The 24,184-nt window shown below is 41.4% G+C and overlaps 1 protein-coding gene across 24 annotated transcripts in view; it reads left to right on the top strand.

Annotated features, from left to right (window-relative positions):
- Positions 1-24,184, top strand: part of ptprda (protein tyrosine phosphatase receptor type Da) — a 406,188-nt gene that overhangs the window by 248,694 nt on the left and 133,310 nt on the right. For 2 of the 24 annotated variants that reach the window (XM_080290168.1, XM_080290227.1), the window contains exon 1: positions 21,039-21,577. The exons of the other annotated variants lie outside the window; for them this stretch is intronic. The gene's annotated coding sequence lies outside the window, so the exon portion shown is untranslated. Of the gene's footprint in view, positions 1-21,038; positions 21,578-24,184 lie in introns of those variants that run through there. 24 annotated transcript variants of the gene reach the window in all.

Raw genomic sequence — 24,184 nt, 5'->3', positions numbered from 1 at the left:
ACCAACACTGGTAGTAATAATAATAGTAGTAGTTAGTTGCTACATTTTGAAAGGTGGAGTATGTATTTATGCTAACACATTACACTCTGTGATGCTAACAGTTATTGCAAATATTTAAAAAAAAAACTGAACCAGTAAGCATTTAAAATGTTTTAATTTTTCTAATTCCTATGAGATATTTCATCAGACTCACAGCTTAAATGTGTGTTCTGTATCTTATTCTGCATTCATGGAAAATGTTGTAAACCCCCACCACTTCATTTGCTTGATTGTAATTCACTGTCTACTATTTGAGAAGTCGAGGCAGCTTGCTATTGATTTTATTTAGAAGGCTTCTACCCTTTATATTATATATTTTATTTCTATAATTCACCATGCATAGGAGAGCAATTGGTTCGAAGTGCATGCATGAATCAATGTTTCCCTGGAACTAGCTCTGTTGACTGCATGCAGTTCAATACCTCCTATTTATGTTTTAATTACGATGATCTACTAAGTGTAGGGAGCTCTGGCCTGCTCTCACAATCAGCAGCAACAAGCCCGGTAGAGTATGTCATATTTTATTCAATTCTATACATACATGTGTCTGCACAGAGGATGGTGATCTGTCGTGATCCGCTTTCACTGGCATGGTTACAGCTGATGTACACAATGGGAATTTGGTAGAAAACGCTGAACACATGACTGACTTTTAGGAAGCTACACGGGAAATAAGCAGTGGCTCATTTTATTTGCGTCGTTCAGTTTTGGAGGTTTTTCATGCTCAGTTCTGATGCTCTTCGTTGGCAGTGTAGCTCCATACTGGGCTTTAAACCCCACCGTGTTTGTTCTGTACTGCTTTTGTTTGGCACACAACAGTATATCATTTAATCAGTCGCCATTAGAAGTGATTGCTTAACTCAGTATGCCATATAAGTGGATTCTGGCAAGCCTTGAAGCCATAAATTTTATTGACTCGAGTAATTAGGAGAGATCAATAAAAGGCAGTTTCTTTCACAGTCTTGCTTTCCCGGGACTGCATTCGTTGGTGCGCTTCTCTGTTTCCTGGTTCCACTGCAAAACGCGATGACAAAGAACTGCTTTAAAAAGCTGAACCAGAAGGTTTATGATGTATTTTATGAACATAGGTATCTCAGTGCAACAACCTTTTACAGTGTCAGCCTGAAGTCAGGAAGAAATATGATTCTATTCTAAAGAGAAAGAAACCACCAGGGCTCCACTTTTCCAACTTCTTTGCAATTTGTTGCCGTTGTTTTATCTGGTGCCGTTTGCAGATGCTCCACCAGTAATACCTATTATGATACAGTAGAGAAACGGCCCCATAGTGTGTTCCTGTCAAGTCTCTTAAGTTGATAGCTGTGTCTTTGCACACTGCGGGAAGAATCCCTTTCTGTCAAACAACAGCTGGTGAAGACAACATGATGCGGAGGCCACGGACGAGTGAGCCATCAAACCTCCGTCTCTGACAGCATTTTGGCAAGCCGTGTTTCATAAGAGTCTGTCTCTCTCCGCTCTGCTTTTGTGCTGCATGAAGCAATAATAATTGTGCTGTGTTCTCACTTGAATGGTAGACGTATCCCCCGTGCGGCAAAAACAGTCAAAAACGGGAAGTTTGGAGGGATGTACGAAGGAAGACCCATGAATTAGCATGAATGAAATGAATCACACTTCTCCAGGGAGTATGATTCATTAGCTGGAAAATGTTCAGAGGAGGCATTGGTGGCAACCAATAAAACTAATATAACTTGTCCTTTATGAGCCTGAGCAGCTATGAAATGCGAGATTACACTACAGATGAAGCAAGTCTTTTGCTGACAGGGTTCAAAGAAAAATTCTTGCAAGGAATGGATCTACAAGCTGTTCAAGTGAGCTGCGTGAATTAAAAAATCCATGTAGGAAAGGCCACGAAACCATTTCTTTAAATCATTGTGTTTCATCCAAGCACTAAAGCATTTTCCATCAATATGCTACACCTACGTTTTCCTGCAAACTGTTATTGAATCAAGCCACAACAACCTTATCCTCAGCTCCATCAGGGCCCGCTTTCAGTCCAAACCAAGCCCCTATTCTCCTTTCCTTGATCCCCTCTGAAAAGCAAAGTGATTAGAAGTAGACTTAAAGTTGACTATAGCAAAAGAAACCCCTAAAAAAAAACAACCCTCCCACCCTAAAGCTCCACCCATTCCCAACAGGACCTTCCTGAATCCCCAAAGCCTTGGGCATTTTATCAGCATCAAGGGATCAGGCAGTCTCTCCCACTCTCTTCAAACGGTTAGCCCGGTGTGTTCCGTGGCCTTGTGTGTAATCTCTTTGGCTGTCGACAGATCTCGCAAAGGGGTCAGCTGTGATAACAGGATCACTCAGGTGGAGACGCGGGCGGGGGGAGGAGACCGCTAAAGAAAGGGACAGAAGCTAAAAGGAGAAAAATGCAGGAAAGTGCAAGGTGAGCTCCCCCTCGCTCAGCGGGGCTGGTTCTTCTAATGAGAAAGAATACCTTCTTTTTGTACAAAAGATGCAAAGAAATGAGACGTGCATGGACGTGCATGAGCACAAAAGAACAACAGCAAAGTTAAAACGAGCGAATGACCGAGGCAAAATCACTCAACGCTCAAGTCATGAGAAACTCATCTTTTTTGAGACGTTTGCTAATTTTAGACATTGTATAGACAAAACAGCCGATCCCGGACAGAATAATAACAATCAACAGATTAATCAATAATGGCAATAATAGTACTAATTATACAGCTGCAGCAGAATGAGCAGCCGGCTTTAGAGCTAAATGCAGCACAATAAGCTTTTGCTGAAAGAAATACAATCATGTCCAAGCTATTATAGTGGAAATAATAGAAAATCCAATATTTGGTTACAAACTGAGCCCTATTTGACATGGCTGGATGCCTGACAGAGCAGTGAGGCGCCCTGACAAGGCTGTTTTGCCCTGTCTTGCCCAGTCTGCCTCTTGCTAACACTCTGACCTGGCATCTTATTAAAACTGCTATTACACATGGACTGGGGGGGGGAAATAGGAGCAGCGGTGGACATAAATAGTGGAAAAAAATGGAAAGGTGAAAGTTCGCGGAAAACTCGGGAGCCTCGGTATCAATTTTACGCTTGGGCATCCAGCTAATATCAAGCAACAGAGACACATTACTTGTGCCCCATCACACATCCAAGCATATACACAAAGAAATGTATGCATGCAGACGCACAACATCCACAGACTCGCCCTTTTCTCCCCACAACCCCCCATTTTTTTTTACTCTCTCTGACACACACATGCTGAGAAGCAGCATGGTAGGCAGTGACACAAAGCTAATGCCTTGTCACACAGGCTGTCAGCAGATTAGCCAGTGGATTACACCCCAGCCATTAGATGTGCACAGAGCGAAAGGCCACAAACATGGTAGCAAGAGAGTAGAAGAGGAAGAGAGTGAGGCAGAGTGTGAGGCTGGCAATGAAAAGGCATAGTCTGGAGTAAGGCACGGGAACAGTTAATAGAGGACAATTTAAACTTAAAAGAAGAGGAGGGAAAATAAATGGCGACCGCAGAAAGCAACAAGTCACACGTAGTAGATTTTGAATGGGGAAGATGTAAGGATAAGAAGAAAAGCGATTGTCAAGAGAATTTGTTGCCAGAGCAATGGTAACAAGATAATCACAGAGACAGGACAGGCAAAAAAAAGTAATAACAATGGTAAAGCGAGAGTCGCGGAGAAAAACAGAAAAGAGAGAAAGGGGTGGGAAAGGATCCAAGAGCACATGAGAGTCCAGAGAAGAGGGAGGGTTGTGTAGTGTACAGGTAGGGGGGGAATGAAAAGGAGTGGAGGTGATGAGAGACATGAGAGGGGAGAGAAAAGGACGCTTGAAAAACAGAAAAGGAAGGGGAGGGGAGATGGAAATGACAGAAGCAGGAGTGGAGATTAGAGGGGAGAGATGGGATGTGAAGCATCAGAGGACAGGGTTGAGAATTCTCTGCAGTATATTAAAAACAATGCAGCATGCAGCAGACGAGCAAAGGCAGATGATAAGAAGTGGAAGATGGACCGTAATGTAAAGGATTAGTGAAAAAAAAAAACATTTTAAAGCTGATTTCGCACATTTTTCACCCACAGTAGCCACAGGAATTCTAATATTATTACAGCCAGGGTTTGGCGTGTTTGGCGCTACACGTAGCTTACTCAAATGTCAATTTAAAGAGACAAACATACCCTGCTGCTAACATCTGTCACAATCTGCTCATTTCAAAGAGAATCATCTCGATTACCTTTGTCACTGAAGACGTTTTGTCACAATAGTCTAAAAGCTGATTTGTATTTAGATCATCACTGTACCGTACACCTGTCCCTTTCACTCCACGAAGATTCAAATTTGAGCAGAAAAAATGTTGCATATATTTAATATTTCTCTCTTTCATTAAAAGAAAGACAGAAATTTTGGGACGGGATCGATAGGACGGTACATTGGGCATACCCCGGCTGGTAGCAGCCCCCTTTTCTTCCCACAGATTATGTGTGTTTCATTCTGTTTAGTTTGTTTCTTTTGCCTTCTTTTTTCTTATTTTTGTTTGTATGTACTATAAATTTGGAAAAAGTACAAAATAAAAAGTATTAGAAAAAAAAGAAAGACAGAAATTACAATTTGTTTTAAGGCTACATTAACTGAAGGAGGCAAGGCTGTCTACAAAAATCTCTGTGTCTGAGTATCTGTGTACTTCCACTTTCAGGCTAATAACTGCATTAATTTTGGGGGGATTCGACTAGAATAGGTTAACATGCTTTAATTTTCAAATCACATTATTCTTCCCCTGCTATGCATTACTCTATCTTTCCTAGAATCACTAGCTTTCAAATTACATAGTATGTATTGGTGTTAGAGGCTGATATGAGCTGTTCACCAATATATCAGTATCAGCATTTGTAAAAGCCAACAAATAAAAATGGGGGGAAAAAAGGAAAGAAAGAAGAGAAACACCCTTCAACCATGTCATGGTGTTGATGTTGCATAGTTTGTACACTAGAGGGCGCCCTGCAACTTCCCTGTTGAAGTTGTGGTTTGTTTTTGGGGTTTTTTCGTTGTCTTTTGTTGCTACTTTTGCGGGAACAGTGGGTTGCTCCAACTGTTTTTTTTTTATGGTCTTCCTTTTTTATATTTTAACGACATAACTAGCTACACATAGCAAATGTTTGAAATCTGTTTATGCTTTATGTGTCTGTAAGAAAACAAAATATCAGCCAATATATCGGATTTTTAAATCGCCGAAAGTATCGGCATCGGTCTTGAAAATCTTATATCAGTCAAGCTCTAATTAGCGCACTTGCTGGACAAGTTTCACCCAGATGTGCTGCACGGTTCTCTGGCCTTAGCAGCATAAGTAATTTGGATGTACTGATGAAACAATCCCAAGCTTCATTTAGTAGTCCATTTAGCAAATGACAAAATTACATTTTTTTAAAATATTAATTGCAATTTTATCTCTAATTTTAATGATACTAACTATCTGCTGCTGTAGATAATGGGATGTGATTTAAAAAAGAAGACTGTATTGTTAGGTTCTGTTCATCTCTCCCTCTCTCCTCTGTTTTTTTCTTTTCTTTTTTCTAACCAGTCTCTGATTCCTCGTGGAGAGGTGTCAGGCCTCCTCAGTTGGTGATTCATTTTACAATAATCTACTTCACTGCCCCTACCTAAAGCCCCCCCCACCACAAAACCACTTTGCAAATGTAATGACACATAATTGTCTGTTGGATTTGCCTGCTAGGGGCTTCGTTCTGAGCCGGTATTTGTACAAGAATGAAAAGAGGGAGATGTCAAGTTAACAGGGGCTAATATGAAATTCTGATATCCATTAGGACCGGATATTGCATTCAGAATAGCCATAAGAAGGATGCCATACTGTGCTAACACACAAGTCATGTGTTTATGTGCGCTTTGAGTTTCTAGTAGCATATAGACCAGTTGGTGATAGACTAAGGAGTGGTTTAAATGTTTCCGAGCTTGCATGTGTGTCAGCGTGTACATGCATAATGTATGTGCATGCATGCATGCATACAGGAGGATATATTTGCGTGTGTGTGTATTTGACAGCGAGTCTGATGTCATTCAGGACGCTTTAGCAGGTTGAGTGATCCGAACGTGTGCTGCGGAATGAGTTGCGACTCCGAGTGCCGGAGGGAGATGAGAGGGAAACTAAATGTGTGAATCCCCACAGGATATTTAGACTGTTTATTATGATAAGCTCCTGTGTGCGCGCATCCTCTATATAAACATGAATAAATACACACATAAACTTGTGAAGTAAGAATGAAAGAGAAAGATGAAAATGCAAACGGGGAAGCGGAGAGGAAAAAAAATGATGAGGAGACAAAGGAAAGAGGAAAAAAGAGTTAGGAGACGCGTCGAGCAGCGATCGGCTCGTAGTTCACAGCCTTTAAAAACTAATTCCACACTGAGCTATCCATAGCTATCTCATATGGGAGCCATTCCACCTTTTAAACCAGCTCTCACTTAAAGCAGGCCCAGATGTAAGTCAAGGGGCTGCTTTGGATTAGCCAGCGAGAAAAACTCATTTCCTTTGCCATTTTACGAGCATTTAATTTGAAACAATTAAGATATTACGGTGCTGCGAATTCACTACACAGAGTGACAGCTGGGAGCAATCCCATAAACCCCCGAACCAGTGAATGAGCCACCTTGTGACTCTTTTCTTTTTTCTTCTTCTTTTTGCTCCACTCTCCTCCTCCTCCTTTTCCTCCATCTCCTCTGATGTTTCATCGAAGTCTTTGGCTCAAGGCTCTGTTCACTGTTCAGGTGAATGTACTACCTTTGCTTCAGCTGACATCTAAACGCTGCCGCCAATTAATTTAGCGGCTCGTAAATGCACCAGTTGGCTGATGAAAGAATAGCCTAATTTCCAGAGTCTAAAGGGAGGAAGAGAGTACCGAGGATGTTTACCTTCTGGACGGCTTTTTATTCATCTCGGCTTTTGTTGCATTATTGAAGTTTTAGCACAGGCTGCCTCACTCATCTTTGGAGAAGTACATGAGAACGGTGCTAACTACAGGGGGCAGCAAATGGTAAGCTGAGATTCCGATAGCTGTCAGTGTGGTCGTCATCATGAAACTGTTTTCTTTCTTTCTTTTTTTGCATACTGCTGGACATTTTTGAATTGGGGCACTTGTTTGACGTCATGCAGCTGTTTATTTCCTGGACTTTGATAACACACATATTGATCACCCTCCATGTCCTATCTGTCCTACACTTAAATAACTCTGCCACTCCCCGGCTTCAGATTCACGCGAGCTTTGTCAGCTTTCACCCATCAATTCACCTCCTCCTCCTCCTGCCTCCCACATTGGCATAGAAGGGCATCGGAGGTGTGAAATTGATGAAGGTGTGCTTGTGAAAATGTCAGTGGGGGATCACTGGCCAAAGAGAGAGTGAGGGAGAGTATATTTTTTGAAGGGGGAGTAGAGGGAGTGACGGATAGGAGTGGCAGACACTCCTTTTCATGAACACTGGACTGTAAAATGGAGGACCCAGTGCAAACAATGGCCATGATCAATCGGCTATGGTGAGAGGCTCCTCGTAAATGCCCACATGTGCTAAAAGAGAGAAAAAGAGAGGGGAGAAAAGGCAGGATAAAGAGAGAGACAGACGGAAAGAGACAGAAAGAAATGAGGTATGTGTCACTATTAGTTTGGCAAGGAAAAGTCAGAGAGGTAGAGAGCAGAAGAAGTAGATATAGAGAGCAAGACAGAGAAGGGTGGAGATAAATGAGCAAGTGGTATAAGATGATGACAAGGTAAAAAGGCTTTTAGAGTAAGGAGGAATTTAAATAAATGAAAAGACAAGAATGGGAGTGGATAGAGGGGAAACAGACAGAAAAGGGGGAGTGTGTGATTCGCCCTCAGACTCACCTATTTGAATTCAGGCAGGAAGGGAGAATCACAAAGAAACAGGAAAAGAGCTGAAATGTAAAACAAAGGGATCGTAGCTATATTACATTATCACATCGTTGCAATGATTCATCCTGTTTTAACTCGGTCTTTTTACTCAGTCCTGTAGATGGTTCGCTATATCAGTGGCCATCCCATGGACAGCTTTTTTTCACATTGTTTTATTGTTGCAATGATAAATAATTAAAATGAGACAAAAGTCAGCCAAAACTTTCCAGAGCTTAATATTTACTGTTTCCATTGTCATACAACAGAAAGAAAAAAAGAAAAGAAAAACAATAATGACGTGAGTTCAGGGATTAGCAGAACTGTTGAGTCACTAATCAACCAAGCGCTGTATACCTAGCTCATTAAATATGTCTTTAACATAAAATGAAAATAAAAGATGGCCGCAGTTACTGTGATGTCACCCACAGGTGTTTGGATTCCAGTTTTTGAACCATTAGCAGGGAGATAACATTTTGGCTGCTACCATTTTGGTTTTGTAGGGGGCATAAATGATCGTGTTTGGGTGAGAGGCTGGAGTCCTGACTTGTCAGTGGCTCAAAGTAGAGTTGGTGTCTAGCAGACAGTCATGATGTACAGAGGTCAAAGCGGCCGGTCCCCTAACAAAATCCAAACAGTTAACTTATAAAAGAATTAAAAATTATTTTTAAAAAGTCATCCACTGAATTAATTCGAATCAGTTTTATTTATAGCTCACCAAATCACAACAGCAGTCAACTCAAGGCGCTTTATATTGCAGGGACCCTAAAAATAATACAGAGGAAACACCAATGATCAGATAACCCCCTATTAACAAGCACTTAGCGACAGTGGGAAGGAAAAACTCCCTTGTAACAGGAAGAAACATCCAGCAGAATTGGGTCACCCTCAAGTGGCCACTCCAGGAATTGCACATTTTTGCACTTCTGCTATGACTTTATTTTTTTTAACCCTGCCTGTTGGCGCTTACTAAGTTCTTACCTGTATTTTCTTATAGTGCGCATAAAGTATACAGACCATATGTTCATTCTTTTGAGAAGGTCTGTATTTGCATGGAAACAGCACATAACATAACTCAAAGGCACAACAACTTAGGTATTGGTATTCACCGTGACAGCTGTTTGCTACTTAAGGAGGAGAGTAGTGGGTTCTCACAGCTTACCTGCATATGCATACCCTCCTTCTGCATAAGAAGGGCCCTCCACAGCTGCAAATGTGACTTCACGCTGACTGAATATTAGTCAAGTGCTGCTGCGGTTAGATTAGTTTTGGGGGAAAGCCCCTGTCATCCACTTTCACTTGTCCACCTCCACTTCCTTTAATCTTCCTCCTACCATATCAAGTGTATGAAAGCAGTGTTGATGCAGACTTGTAAGGGGAACACTGTGCCCGACTCACTTCACTCACACATAAATTTAACATTTAATCCAAATGCACATTTTAGCCGGTTTAGTGGACGGTGTCCTGAGCTAGGTTCCACAGAGTGACTCCATCAGGCAGGAGTTGACTCAATCTGTCCAACTCTCTCTCCCTTGCTACCTTTATCTCTCTCTTTGTCTCTGTGCAGGCCGCTGCACACCGCGGCTGCTCACGCCATCCCAGTTGATCTCTTAATGGACCTAATTGCTTTTCAGCTCATTGCACCCCATGCCAGCACTAAACTAAATCAAACCGAGGCCCCATCCACAAGCCTCATTGCAAATCTGATTCCGCTTGACATCATAATAAGGTGATATTGACTACTCGTGACTCAGCAGTTTCAGAACAGATGACTAAGCTTTTGGTTTTCTCATCATGACATGCCCCGTGAAAGGAAAAACTGTTCAGGTCACATAAGAGTTCAAGTTACCTCCTTAGGAGTGCAGCCCATTGCGTTCCCGTTGTCGATATGCTTGCGACCCTCTGTGCGAAGGGCAATATTTGACGCATTGTTGCACACCGAGCTATGGATTATGCAACTAATACACAATGAACAAGCAGTCTGCGCTCGTGTGTGCTTCTTTGGTCTCACTACCTTTTGCATGGCATATTGATGTAACGTGCTGCACAGCTGATAGCAAGTGAAAACAGATCAAACATGAAACGCAGACCTTTAGTAAGCTCGTCTAATATTATAATATCTTTCGGATGTTATTGCATGAGATTTATGCATTTGAACCTTAAAAAATGTCAGTGTCACAGTGTCTGTGAACTTTGTCAACATTTAGATCAAAATTGGATTCGCTGCAGTGTCAGTCAAATCGGATCAGATAGAGAGACAGAGAGTTATAAGGATTGTAGCTTATTTATTCAGGATAACTTAACATTGCAGAAAACTATTAACCTAAAAATTATTAATTCGGTTAAAGGTTGCAAAGTTCACTCTGATTGTTACAATTTTTCTTTGTGCCATCATGACTTTTCAAGAAAATAACTAATAATAATACACAATTTTCACCCTTCGTCATGAGACAGCCATCTTGGGTCAAGGTAATTCTCGAAGGCAGCAATTTGAAAACGATAAACAGGGTTAATTTAATGGTCTGGCATTAAAAGAGACATTAAAGTGTGATTTGTCCTCAGAGACGTGTGATACGACTGTGTAGTCTCCAACTTATGTAGGTCAGTAAGTGAATTGTGCAGGCATTATCAGTGATTGTTTAAGTCTCTATACAGCTGTCTGGCGTCTGACCAGTAAATTAGTCACTTCTTCCATATCGTTTGCGTAGTTACGGCAATCAATCTCACGTTTAAACATCACAATCGTTTCGGCGACATCATAAAAACCTTGTTTTGTCTGTGATGAACTCTTTGACTATTAAGTCTTCCAATTTTTGACTAAATGTTAATTGCTCATGAAGGCATGACTGTATGCTTAGCCATTCATCACATCTGACAGATTCCAAGAAGGAGAGAGGTATTAGATGTCTCGGCCAAGGACTAGAGTTGGGTGTTGGTTTACATTTTTCGTGCCTTGGAGATATGTGCAGTATCACCTTGGCATTTGTTGCACTTAGCCCCCTCCACCCACCACCCTCCTTCCTCTCTTTCTCAACTGCATGGGCAGCGGCCATAAATAAGTCAATCTCCATCCGTCTCAACACATTGGATTAGATTTATCCGCTTAAGATAGATTGTTATCCCAAAGAGCGCGAGTCTCGCTTGATGGGGAAATTAATTTTACGATGACTGGTTTACTTGATCGGGACTGTGGGGGGAGGTAGGGGCTATAAATGTATCAACTCCTGGGCGAGAGGAGCTGAAAACAACACTCCTTGTTTTTGATTCAGATAAGTTGCCTCTCTTCTCTGCAGCATTATACATGGTGCTGTCTTTGGTCACAGAAACCAGAGTAATGATTTGACAGACAGTCATTTGTAAAGTGCCAGCAACTTGTCAAGGGTGAGAAGGCCTGAACCTCGGGGTATGAGAAGATTGACAGTGAAAGATATTGGGGGTTTTTTTGGTTGTTGTTGATTTTTTAAATCTAGCATTAAATGTGGTTGCTGAATTATAAATAGTCTGTATAATCAGAGTTACTCTGCAAATTATCTGCAATCAAAACACTAACTGAAGTGTTACTGATTTAACAGTTATTGGATTGAGTTGCACTCGAATTGACCCAAACCTGTTGAGCAATGATAATGTGTGTCAACAGTAGCCTTTTTTCAAATTCATCTGACAAACATTACTCAGAACCTCTTTAAGCAAAATAAAGGTTCTTTGTTTCTCTCCCCACAACTTATAGAACCACTCATCAAGCTGGTTCAAAGCTGAAACACAACACATAAATGTGACTTTAAGGTGTGATCCCAAAGAACTAAACAATGCACCCAGTACAAAAAATCATCTAATGAATTAATCTGCTTTGTACAGTAGCTTAAACTGTCCACAAGGACACTGCTGACGACCCTGCAGAGGGAAAAGGTTTAACTTAAGCAGAAATGATCCACCAACTCAAGCACCATGGCACAAAGGAGCTGTGAAAGGCTAAGATGCTGCACTGCTAAATGGGACTTGCGGTACTTTTAACAAAGAATAACTCTACAGTTACGATACTAGTGAAGCATATAGGGGCTAAATGCTAACATGCGACATAACTTTTCAAGATTTTCTTATTTAATCACTAGTGTACATATATTTATATTTATAGATACATATATATTTAGTCATCTTTTCTCTTTTACCATGTCTCTCTAATATTTTGCTCCTTACTATTTTTCTATTTTTTTATTATTTTATTTTATTATATTTTATTATATTTTCTCTTACTGCTGCTCATCAAACACATTTCATTGCAATGTTGACCCTGTGCTAACTTGCATATGACATATAAAACTGAAAACTGAAAACTAACAGATGTAAGTATCTGTTTAAAATCTGAAGCTGTTTCAACTTTAAAGCAGTATAAGACTGAAAAGTCATAGGATATGTCCGAAGTTATTACGAGTCGTTCTATAAACCAACTGGTGCCAATAGTTATGCTAGTTTTGAGATATTTGACAGGACATGTGAACAATTTTGACCTGTCGGCAAAACTAGAAGAAGAATGACATTTGCCTAATGTTTGTGTAAAATATCATGCCAGTACCTGCAATAGCTGCCAACATATTCAACCAGAATTCAGATAGCTTGCGTAGCACATTATTTAAATATCCACAGCGCTGACTTTGCTTATAATTGAATATGGCATTCAAATTATTCAACAGTCAACTGCTGATTTTTGGCTACTGAAAAAGAAAAAAGCAGTTCCACTGAATTTCAAAGTATTGAGAATATTTAATGTTAATTAGTTTTCTAAAGTCAGAATCATCCCCAAAGATTTACTGTGTGGGTACGTACACAGGGAAGCACATACATCAAAGGGTTTATTTACATTATTCATCTAAAGTGAATGCATATTGATACAGGATAACCTTTAGCATCGTTACTAGCATTTGCATTGTATTTACATAGTAAATGTCAATCAGTGCTTCACTTTGCATGACCCCACGCACATATAAATGTAAATATGTCCACTGCAGGATTTCAAACACTACTGACGCATGTAACACTAATGCATTATCACTGTCCTACAACAAAGAAATTTTCCCTTGCTAGAGTCTTTAAAATTGTCCTTTTCCTGTCAGTGCTGGTAGGTAAACCTGCAGCAGGTGGTAATCTATTTTCCCAGGTCTCTCTTGGATCCTTCTTATTGAAGGACAGTTGGTTTATAGACTATCGTGTCTTGTTGGGCAACAAAGTTCAGCCACGATAGGGGAGCAAGGCAGCCTCTTGATAAATCCTACCCTTGCCCCCATTTATCAACAAGTGCTGCTGTATTACTGCTATAGATGGTGCCAAGAATATAAAAGAACAAGGTTAGAAGCAGAGCAGAACTGTAAATCTAATATCTAGTGCCACGCAATTATATTCAAAGATCAACAATATTGTTGAGAGATTTGAAAAAACAAAATCTCTTGCAGTCATGCATCAAGGGTGAATGTCAACAAAATTGTTTTATTAAAGCAAATTGAGTTTTATGAATGAAATTGAATCTTTAAATGTTTGGAATCTGGCACCTCATTGTTACAACCAAATTAGCTTTCCAACCTCTACTCCTTTTACATAAGAATAATATTCCAAACAATCCAAGAAAGTGTTGTCGTGATATCCACACATTTGTGATCTACAGTGCATTGTGCCTTGAGACACAACAGTCTCACTCCCACAATGCTTTCTCATAGCCAGCAGTTGAGGCCAATAGTTCACCTTAGGCAAGGCAAGGCAAGGCAAGGCAAGTTTATTTGTATAGCACAATTCAACAACAAGGTGATTCAAAGTGCTTTACAGAGACATTAGAAACAAGAACAAATAAAAAGCATGATTTAAAATTGAATAAAACAAGCAAATAAACTAACTAACTAATTAACAAACAAACAAACAACAGTATATAAAATCAAAACAGATAAAATCAGAACAATAGATAAAATCAGTAGTTAAATGTAAGTTTTGAAATTTAAGCTTAAAGTGTGGATTTGGTGCTTTATTCAAATGCAGCTGAGAACAGGTGAGTCTTCAACCTGGATTTAAATAAACTGAGTGTTTCAGCTGATCTGAGGCTTTCTGGGAGTTTGTTCCAGATATAAGGAGAATAAAAGCTGAATGCAGCTTCTCCGTGTCTGGTTCTGACTCTGGGAACTGATAAAAGACCGGATCCAGATGACCTGAGGGATCTGGATGGTTCATACTGGGTCAGGAGGTCATTGATGTATTTTGGTCCTAAACCATTCAGAGCTTTATAGACCAGCATCAGAACTTTAAAGTCTATCCTCTGACGGACAGGCAGCCAGTGTAAGGACCTCAGAGCTGGACTGATGTGGTCCACTTTTTTGGTCTTAGTGAGGACTCGAGCAGCAGAGTTCTGAATGAGCTGTAGTTGTCTGACTGATTTTTTAGGTAGACCTGTAAAGATGCTGTTACAGTAATCAAGCCTACTAAAGATGAATGCATGGACTAGTTTTTCCAGGTCCTGTTGAGACATCAGATCTTTTATCCTTGATATATTCTTGAGGTGATAGTAAGCTGACTTTGTTATTGTCTTAATGTGTTTTTCTAAGTTTAGGTCTGCATCCATCACTACACCCAAATTTCTCGCCTGGTTTGTGGTTTTTAGGTGTATAGATTGAAGTTCTCTGGTGACCTGTAATCGTTTTTCTTTGGCGCCAAAGACTATTACCTCAGTTTTGTTTTTGTTTAGCTGGAGAAAATTGTGGCACAACCAGTCATTGATTTCCTCAATGCATTTACCAAAAGCCTGTACAGGGCCTCGGTCTCCTGGTGACATTGTGATATATATTTGTGTGTCATCTGCATAGCTGTGATAGTTTATTTTGTTGTTGTTTATAATCTGTGCCAGTGGGAGCATGTAGATGTTAAACAGAAGGGGTCCCAAGATGGAACCTTGGGGAACTCCACATGTGATACTTGTCTGCTCAGATGTGAAGTTACCTATTGATACAAAGTATTTCCTGTTTTCTACGTATGTTTTGAACCAGTTTAGTACAGTTCCTGAAAGACCTGTCCAGTTCTCCAGTCGTTTGAGTAATATGTTGTGGTCAACTGTATCAAATGCTGCACTGAGATCCAGTAAAACTAGGACTGACATTTTTCCACTGTCTGTATTCAGACATATGTCATTAAACACTTTGGTCAGAGAGGTTTCAGTGCTGTGGTTCTGTCTAAAACCTGACTGGAAGGCATCGTAGCAATTATTCTGTTTTAAGAAGTAACTGAGCTGTTGAGAAACTGCTTTTTCAATGATCTTACTTAAAAACGGGAGATTTGAGATCGGCCTGTAGTTGTTCATTTGTGTCTTGTCAAGATTGTCCTTTTTCAGTATAGGTTTGATTACAGCAGTTTTTAGTGATTCTGGAAACACACCTGATAATAAAGAAAAGTTGACGATCTGTAACAGGTCTGACTCTTTGAGACCTTTTTGAAAAAACTTGTTGGCAGGACATCTAAACAGCAGGAGGAGGAGTTCAGTTGACCTAAGATGTCCTCCAGGTCTTTGCTGTTAATAGGTTGAAACTGTTTCATGGTGTTTAAACAGTTTTTTGGTGGACACAGTACATATCCTGGATCTGCTGTTGATGTACCAATTGCTTGTCTAATTTTTTGGATTTTTTCAGTGAAGAATTTGGCAAAGTCATTGCAGGCCATGGTTGAATGAAGTTCAGCTGCGACTGGCACAGGAGGGTTTGTTAGCCTGTCAACTGTAGAAAATAAGACCCGAGCATTATGGCTGTTTTTAGTGATGATGTCAGAGAAGTAGGACCTCCTTGCATTCCTCAGTTGTAAATTATAATTGTGAAGTTTCTCTTTATAAATGTCATAATGAACCTGGAGGTTTGTTTTTCTCCATCTGCGCTCAGCTTTCCTACACTCTCTTTTTTCATTTTTCACCAGTGTGGAGTTTCTCCATGGAGACTTTTTCCTTCCAGAGATAACCTTCACCTTAATGGGAGCAATAGTGTCCATTACATTTAACATGTTAGCATTGAAGCTATTGACGAGCTCATTGACTGACCCTCTGGGCAGGTCAGGTGTTAATGGGAAGACCTGGTTAAAAATTGCACTACTGTGTTCAGTTATACACCGTTTTGTGATCACTGTTGTTGATATATTTGTGTGGGCTGAGATTTTACTTTCAAAGAAAACACAGTAATGATCAGACAGGCCCACATCAGACACAGTAACCTTTGAAATGCTCAGGCCTTTGGAGATCAGTAGGTCAAGAGTGTGTCCTCTATTATGTGTGGCCTCTGTTACATGCTGAGTCAGCCCAAAGTTGCCCAGAGTGTTACTCAGGTCTTTAGTCCCTTTGTCCTGAGGGTTGTCCACATGAATGTTAAAATCCCCAACAATAGTTACACAGTCAAAATCAACACAGATCACAGACAGCAGTTCACTGAGGTCATTAAAAAAGTCTGTGCAGTATTTGGGAGGCCTGTAAACATTAAGAAACACAACTTTGGATGGGGCCTTCAGCTGTAAAGCCACATATTCAAAAGACTGAAAACTTCCAGGAGATAGCTGCTTACATTGAAATGATTCATTAAATAAGACAGCAACCCCTCCTCCTCTCCTGCTCGCCCTGACCTCACTAATAAAACTGTAGTTAGGAGGGGTCGTCTCGATGAGAACAGCTCCACTGTTACTTTGGTCCAACCAAGTTTCAGTTAAAAACATAAAATCAAGGCTGTGCTCAGTGATTAAATCATTAATTAAAAATGTTTTCCCAGATAAAGATCTAACGTTTAATAAAGCCAACTTAAGTGTTTTAGAGGTATTACTTGTCCCCTCGTGTTTGGGAGCAGTCTGTGGCACACAAGGTATGTTTACTATGTTTAAAGATCTTTTAGAGTGCAGCTCTCTGTGTTTTGACCAGGCCACATGTCTCCTGTCACCTAAAAGTACAGAAATTTTAAAACCTTCTAGTAAACAGGGTCCCAGCTTCTCCTGGGAAAAGTCATCACTGCCATAATCCTCACAGCCCGGACCCTTCACACATCACGCATCAGACTGCGGAGACAGGGCATGAAGAGGAACTAAGGGGGGCGAGGCTGGGCAATGTGACTTCGATTGCTCTGTTGAGGGTGGGGCTCGATGGCGAACCTTTGGCCGCTCTGGTGGGGGGTTTATGGGGGACAAAAAGGGATTGGGACGGGGGGTAGATCTGAGCCCAGCATTGACCCGCTCCATCATCTCCTCAGTGAATTTCAGGTGTGGGGAGGAGGGAGAAAGGGAGGGGGAGGAGGGTGATGGCCTGTCAGGGGTTTGGGGGACTGGGGAAGGTCGTGGTCCCTTGTCCTGGTCGTTGGTGTTGTTAAGAGAGTTGGAGGCAAATAGGGACCCCTCTTCTTGCCTTAGATGTCTCTCCTTTCTGAGGCTCTTCCTCAGATGCCATGGATGTCTCTCCTTTCTGAGGCTCTTCCCGGGTGGGGGCAAATGGAGCTCCTCCTCAAGGTTTCTGCTGGGCTTTGTCTGTTCTTGGAGTACTGTTTGTTCCTCTTTATGAGATAACTCCTCGTTTATCTCAGCCTTGGCACCAAGCACGGATGGATGACGTATGGAATAAAACAAGTTGGAGGTGAACAGTTTCACCCCTGACTTGTTAAAATTAAATCCATTTGCTTTGAACAGATGCCTGCGTTCCCAAAAAATATTAAAGTTGTCGATAAAGTGCACTGAGTGGTCAGCACATGCTGATATAAGCCATTTATTCAGTGTAAACAACCTGCTGAATCTCTCGTCTCCTCCTCTGACCGGCGGTACAGGTCCACTGATGAATACAGCTGCATTCAGAGAGTTTACAGTATTTAATAATCCAGTAAAGTCCCGTTTCAGAACCTCCGACTGTTGTTTGGACACATCGTTTGACCCTGTATGCAGAACAATGTTTGTCACAGTTGGATATTCATCTGCAATTTGAAGAATTCTCTCCTTCAGGTTGTTGACCATATCGTTAGGAAAGCAGAGGACTTTAGTGTTCTTACCGCACATCCTTTGTACATCCTTTACGGCAGAGTCACCCACCTTACAGTAATTTCATCGAGTTGCTCCATGGTTCATTGTCAGAAAACCAACAGTTTCTTTTTCTACATGCATAGACTGAATCTAATTCTGCCCTTACAAAATGAAGCTGGGTATAATTTGCAGGTGTAAATCACCATCACGGTTACTCAATCAGATACATGACGTGGCTGAGTGCAGGTAAGAAAACAGATCTGCTGACTGCAGTAGTCTGTCTCTCTGTCTCTCAGTGTACTATTGTTGGATGCTAGATCTACGTGTCTGCAGGGCCAGGTTGTTCATCAGAGGTTTTGGCTTGCTGCCATAGAGGCAACTTTTCCGAAAACACTATTGGTCTTAGTCATCTGTCTCCCCAGGCCATTGCTGTTATTTTCTGTAGCCCTACATCAGAGGTCCATTCACTTCACTGTGTTATAAGGAGCAATATTATCCCCTTGTTGTGTGACATTATGCCTAGGCGGTGACATAGACATGCATGAACCACATCTAGGAATTCTTAGACTTGGAGGTTCCTGATCAACAGGCTGGCATTGGTTTAGTTCCTGCATATGTAAAGGCAGTTTTCCTACATGAAGAAGCAATGCTTGCATGCATGCACTTTAGGTTCAGTTTGACAAAAGAATCAATATAAGATCCCTCAGGAGGGTTTAGAGGCACCTTACTGTACACAATGATATTTATTATGAACCAAACCAAAGTCAGGAAATGTAGGTAATGCTACATCTCTGTTTGTCCACTGTGGGGAAAAGCAACCATCTATAATCAAGTAACAAACACAAGTACAGTACAACTCGTATTTAAGATTGATTATTTTATGGTATTGTGTTTATTCTTGGCTTGGCAGCTGCATTTACTAGCTATAAAAGCTATAACTACTACTCAGGTACTGCACTTTGTAACAGATTCATCTTGTCTTGCTTACATAATACAGCATCTATACAAGTATTAGCACAGAAACTGATCATTTTGGAGACTACCTCTTTACTGGTAACCCATAGCTGAAATTAAAGGTACAGTGTATAAAATCTCACCACTAGCTGTCAGTAGATTGCAACTGAATTCTGTTTTTTTACCCCTGCAAAAGAAGTACATCTAAGGTGTAGCGCTAATATATTTTAGTCAGCCAAGAGATATCAAAAACATTAAATCTAGACTATACCTCATAACAGCCATGACCAGCCAGTGTTTCTGAGCAATTTTCTACACACTATGTTGTAGCATATTTGAATAATCTTAACATTTAGTAATAAATCAGTAAAAAAAAAAAAAAAAGCAGATATGTGCCAATTATATATTTTTCAGTATTTTATATTTTTACCCCTTGAATCACCCCAAAGACTCTTTTTTTTCATCTGTAGTGAGTGTAAGCTGTCAGTCCGCTGTTACCTCAGCTGTCAATCTGTCCAACTCTATTTACTCTGGAGGTGGCTGTAAAACTTTGTGGAAGGAGTTTTCTACGAATTGATGAGTCAGTGAAGCTAACTTCAGATGCTGATGTGAGTTGTTGAGGATATTCTGAACTTTTCTGTCGATAAGTGCTGCTCTTAGCCTCCGTTAGCGGTTGTTAGCCAGTGTTAGCTGCTGTTAGTCTATGTTAGCTAGAATTAGTAAAACTTTCTCTGAGGTTGGATCTAGCAATGATAGAGTCAAACATGTAGTGAATAAAGTCATACGATGTAAGATTGTAAATTTTTTTTTTTTTGTCAGAGGTAAAGTGTGCTTTTTAGGACACTCAAGCTAGCACTATGCCATCATAGTGTTAGCTTATAATAGGCTGTTGTTGTTTAGCCAGCAGCTGTCCAGAGTTGGGAAGACTGCAGGTCAATTACTGACAATAAGTAACTGCGAAAATGTCATGAATAAATAAGCATGTTTGTGGACATTTTTGTGTGTTAGAGCACTAACTTCAGTTCAGTGGAGTGGCTGGCATTTTATCCAGATGCTCGTTAGATTGTCTCTTTCCATTGCGGTGTTTCTTTCCATCAGTTCCTCATTTGTTGTATTGTTTTGGTTTTATAATCAGACTAGCTTTCAACGAGTGTCAGGTCTGGACTGCAGACAGGCCCCTTTCAGTTACCAGACCTTTACCACACTGTTGTGGTTTAACATAGGCTTGCTTAAAATAAGCAAGACCTTCCCTGAAAACAAACATGTCTGGATGGTAGCATACATTCCACCATGAAACTACATCCACAATGGAAGTCCTTTAGAGCAATGCTGTAACCAGAGATCATAGAAAGTGAGTGGCATTCTGTGACTTTATGCAACTACAGATGAAATAAGTAATGGTGACAGGAAGTAGGTAGGACCCGAGAAAAACATTTCTCTACTTCTACCATGTCCCGTGCTCACAAGCCTATTTAAGCTAAGTTCAGTTTTAATAGGCTTGGACCCACAAAAAGAAACATACTTACTTTTGGGGGGGCGGAGTCTGATATGAGGGCATTATAGAGTCTTAACTTTGATTTGTAGATGAAGCAATGAACTATCCTGACTGATGATGGTTAGAGGGAGATGTTCCTGACCAACTGCACTGATTTCTACTTGTTTGTAATGTACTGCCTCCTTGACAACCAAAGCCATTCAATTCCCCCTTTTGACCTCACACCTCATTTCTGTGGATTCTCTCTAAATATGTGCAGCATAGACACATCTTTTTATTTGTATTAAACAGTCTGTTGCTGATAGACATCGTGTTGGAATCTGATTCAAAATGACTTAAAAAGGGGGGGAAATCTTTACAACACATTTACAACTCTAAAATAACTGACATACAGAGACACATGGGAGCTAAAGAGGTTGTCTTGATTTAGCATCTGAAAATAATTACCAGGTCAAATCTAAACACTCACACCCACTCTGGCTCTTCCCTTTCACACCAATCTTCCTCTAAAATAGCCATGTCCAAATGGACATTCCTGCAGTGGACTTGGGAAGGAAAGTTGATCCAGGAGAGCTGGCAGAGTGGGACCTCGCTGAGTGACGTCACCTCTCCCCCCAACCCACCCACCCTTTCACACACGCAAAAACACACAAACGCACACACCAAGTTCGTGCTCAGGTCTCGGTGAAGAGAGAGAGAGAGAGAGAGAGAGAGAGAGAGAGACTCAGACAGACGTACCGAGGCGGATGAGTGAGGGGAGAGAGAGAGAGAGAGAGAGAGAGCAGTGTGTCCCAGGCACACCGCGCTCTCCAAACACAACCACAGTCTCGCCACGTTCAATTCAATGAAGATCTAACGAGCACAACAGAGACAGACCCAAACCAGAGAATATATTATACACGCCCCACGTGCGTGTTTTTTTTTCACCCCCATCTCTCCCCCCCCCAATCACCGGTGACGGACATCTCAAGGAAAGACGCGAAATAAGAACGAACAGACGGGGGAGGAAAGAAGAAGGAAAGAAAGAAAGAAGAAGGACCTGAGGACGGATTTCTTTCTTCCACGGTATTTTCCCCGGGACTCGCCAGCCATTTAGTGGATGTAAAACAGAAAGAAGAAAAAGAAACTCGACTTCCCTTTACGCAGAAAAAAATAAAGGACAGACTGAGTTTGAGAGTGACTGCAAAATGGTGATAAGGTAAGAGATGTTTGACGAGCCTGGGAGTTTGGAGGTTGTGACGGTGGGAAGTGAAGTGGCTGCCGCAGTGATTTGAGGTGCGCGCACAGGCTCGCGAAGTTGGTTCAAACATTAGCGGGGGCCGTTACACGTATGTGGACGGGCTTTTCTGTCCTCGCGCTGCCGTGTTCGTGTGTCCAACTTGTAGTTTTTGTGAACTCGCGCGACGCGATGTTGCTTTCAGGGCCACATTACAGTAAGAAATTCGCGCGGAATGACACGAAATAGCTTCCTTTGACTGGCTGATTTAAAAAACAAAAACCTTAAAATGCACCTGCACGTGAGCAAATTTGTCTGTGCTATATTTTGGTCATGACGTGGGGTTTGCGTTGAGGTGTTCAGTAGATTATCCGCACGCACTTAATGTATTTATAATATTTACGTTTGCTTTTTACATTATTTTTTTATTTATTTTAAAATAAACTGGTAACTATTTTTTTCTGCGCTGTGTTATCCTAAAAAAAACACGTTATTTTAAGCCCTCTTTATAAGCCGAGTGGCTGTCGTGAGTATACGGTTCGTATTAGTGCATCCTGCCTTTGTAGGCAGCGAGTGGAGTGCGAGGAATTTTCAAAGTGCATTCTAAAAACTCTCCAGAGGTCCCTCATCTTACCTGTCTTTTTTTAGAACATTTTTCTAGTGTTTATTGACGAGGAGGCGTTACAGTTAACTGCTTTTAAAAAATTAGAATAATAAAACCAGCACTTGTCTGTCAGTCAGGTGAAAGCGAGCCTTTATTTCCAGGAGTACATGCCACCTGTGCTCAGTGTGCCAGTTGGGCCACTAGGGGACTCATTCTCTCCAGCCACTGAGGAGAATGCAGCAGAGAGGGGCTACAAGCCATGATTAGAGATCCCTCCTCTTTTGCTTGAAAAAAAAAAAGAAAAACTTTATGCAAGGTATAGCAACCAGTGCTAGAAATGTAACAAATGTCCCCAAGGATGAAATGATAGTTTATCAGCTTGATGGAAATTAATATGTGTATAACTACATAATCAGCAATTCACGTTAGGTGGGATTACAGTGTAAAAAAAATGGATGAAAGAGTGACAAGATGTGTTGTGGTGTTGCTGTCTGGGTAAATGAAAAGGCAGGGATCGAAGGCAGAGTCGGCTAGTGAGGTGATTTGAAAGGCCAGTATGGTGTGTGTGTGTGTGTGTGTGTGTGTGTGTGTGTGTATTTAAACATTCAAATCAGAGTGAATGTGGGTGTTTGCTCAGGCGTTTTCATCGCACAGTGAGCACTCTGGGAAGAGCACGCCCAGCATCTCTGCACTGTACCTTCACGTTCGACTGTTCCAGGCTCAAACAATTAGCCCGATTTTGACACAGCACAATTAATGCTGTCACCACACATTCGAGTTCCACTTTCAGCAGCACTCGAAAGAGGGAGGCAAAATGGACACGCGCCGAGGCGGCGTTGCGTTTTAAGTGCTGCCTCCCAAAGTCGCTGAAGGGAGAAAAGAGTCTCAGTCATCGAAAAGTGGCACCGACGCGGCCATCTGCACTCCAACCCCTCATCCTTCACCTTCTGCTGTTCTAAAGCCTCCCAGACGATATGCAGCTGGTGAGCAAAGTCTGAACCTGTGAAAACACGAACGTGTTTGTGTGAACGTGCACGCGCAAAGGATGCAAAGAGTTTGTGGCATTCAAGCTGCTAAATTGAAAAATGATCAGGGGTTGGAAAGTGCCTACAAGGGGCTTGGGCCATCTTTAGCGTGCCTGCCGATCTGCTCCTTTTTTCTTCAGTTTCTGTGCCTGAAGCACACTCTGAAATCACATCCTACATTTTTGACAGTGGCTGGAGGGAAAAGCGGGTGTTTTGAAAACTTCATGTTTTAAGGGAACTCGAGATCTTTCAGACGCTTCTATTATTTCTGCTCCTTTTCCAGTGCGCATTCGCTTAGCTGTGCGATTTGGTTGCCGCGCCACTGGTTGGTTAAATGTTAAGCTCGCCGATAAAAGCTAATTGACAGCAGGGCCTTCGGTGTAACAGAGATGTCTGGAAGGACTGCGGGAGCTTTAAATATCTCCTTATCCACCATCCGTAACTGGCACACAGCCGAGGCCGGTTAAAAACAAGTGTGCCTGCTCCGCACACTCCCATTGTCTCAGCACGGATAAGTAGCTCTGACTCACTGCTTTATTTTGTTTTTTCAAGACTTTAAAATAAGAAAAGAAAGAAATGTCAGGAAAAACTTTTTTTTGTACTACGTGTGTGCTTTTACATGCGCCTCTGTGTGTGAAAGAGAGAGAGCTCTACTTGAGGAATTCCAAGGCCAGGGCCCCTATTACAAGTGTGGAATGAGAAATCAACACTTACATTACAAAAATGGATACGTAAACACAGAGGCCGCAATTATCAGGCGCCATGGTGTTGGAACTGGGTGAGATGGAGTGCCAATATGTCTGTTAGCAATCACCCCCCCTCGCTGCCTGCCCCCTGTAATCCAGTGGGTGTATTCTAGCTTGTTTTGTGCCAACAATGGCCCTTAACAGCTACCCACTGACTGGCAGGCAGGCTAGCTGGCAGGGTGGGTGGCTGGTGGATGCGAGAGAGAAGTTTGAT

The sequence above is a fragment of the Astatotilapia calliptera genome, chromosome 3 (genome assembly GCF_964374335.1).
Source record: "Astatotilapia calliptera chromosome 3, fAstCal68.1, whole genome shotgun sequence".
NCBI classification, from domain to species: Eukaryota; Metazoa; Chordata; class Actinopteri; order Cichliformes; family Cichlidae; genus Astatotilapia; species Astatotilapia calliptera.
This window is presented reverse-complemented; position numbering and strand designations above follow the sequence as displayed.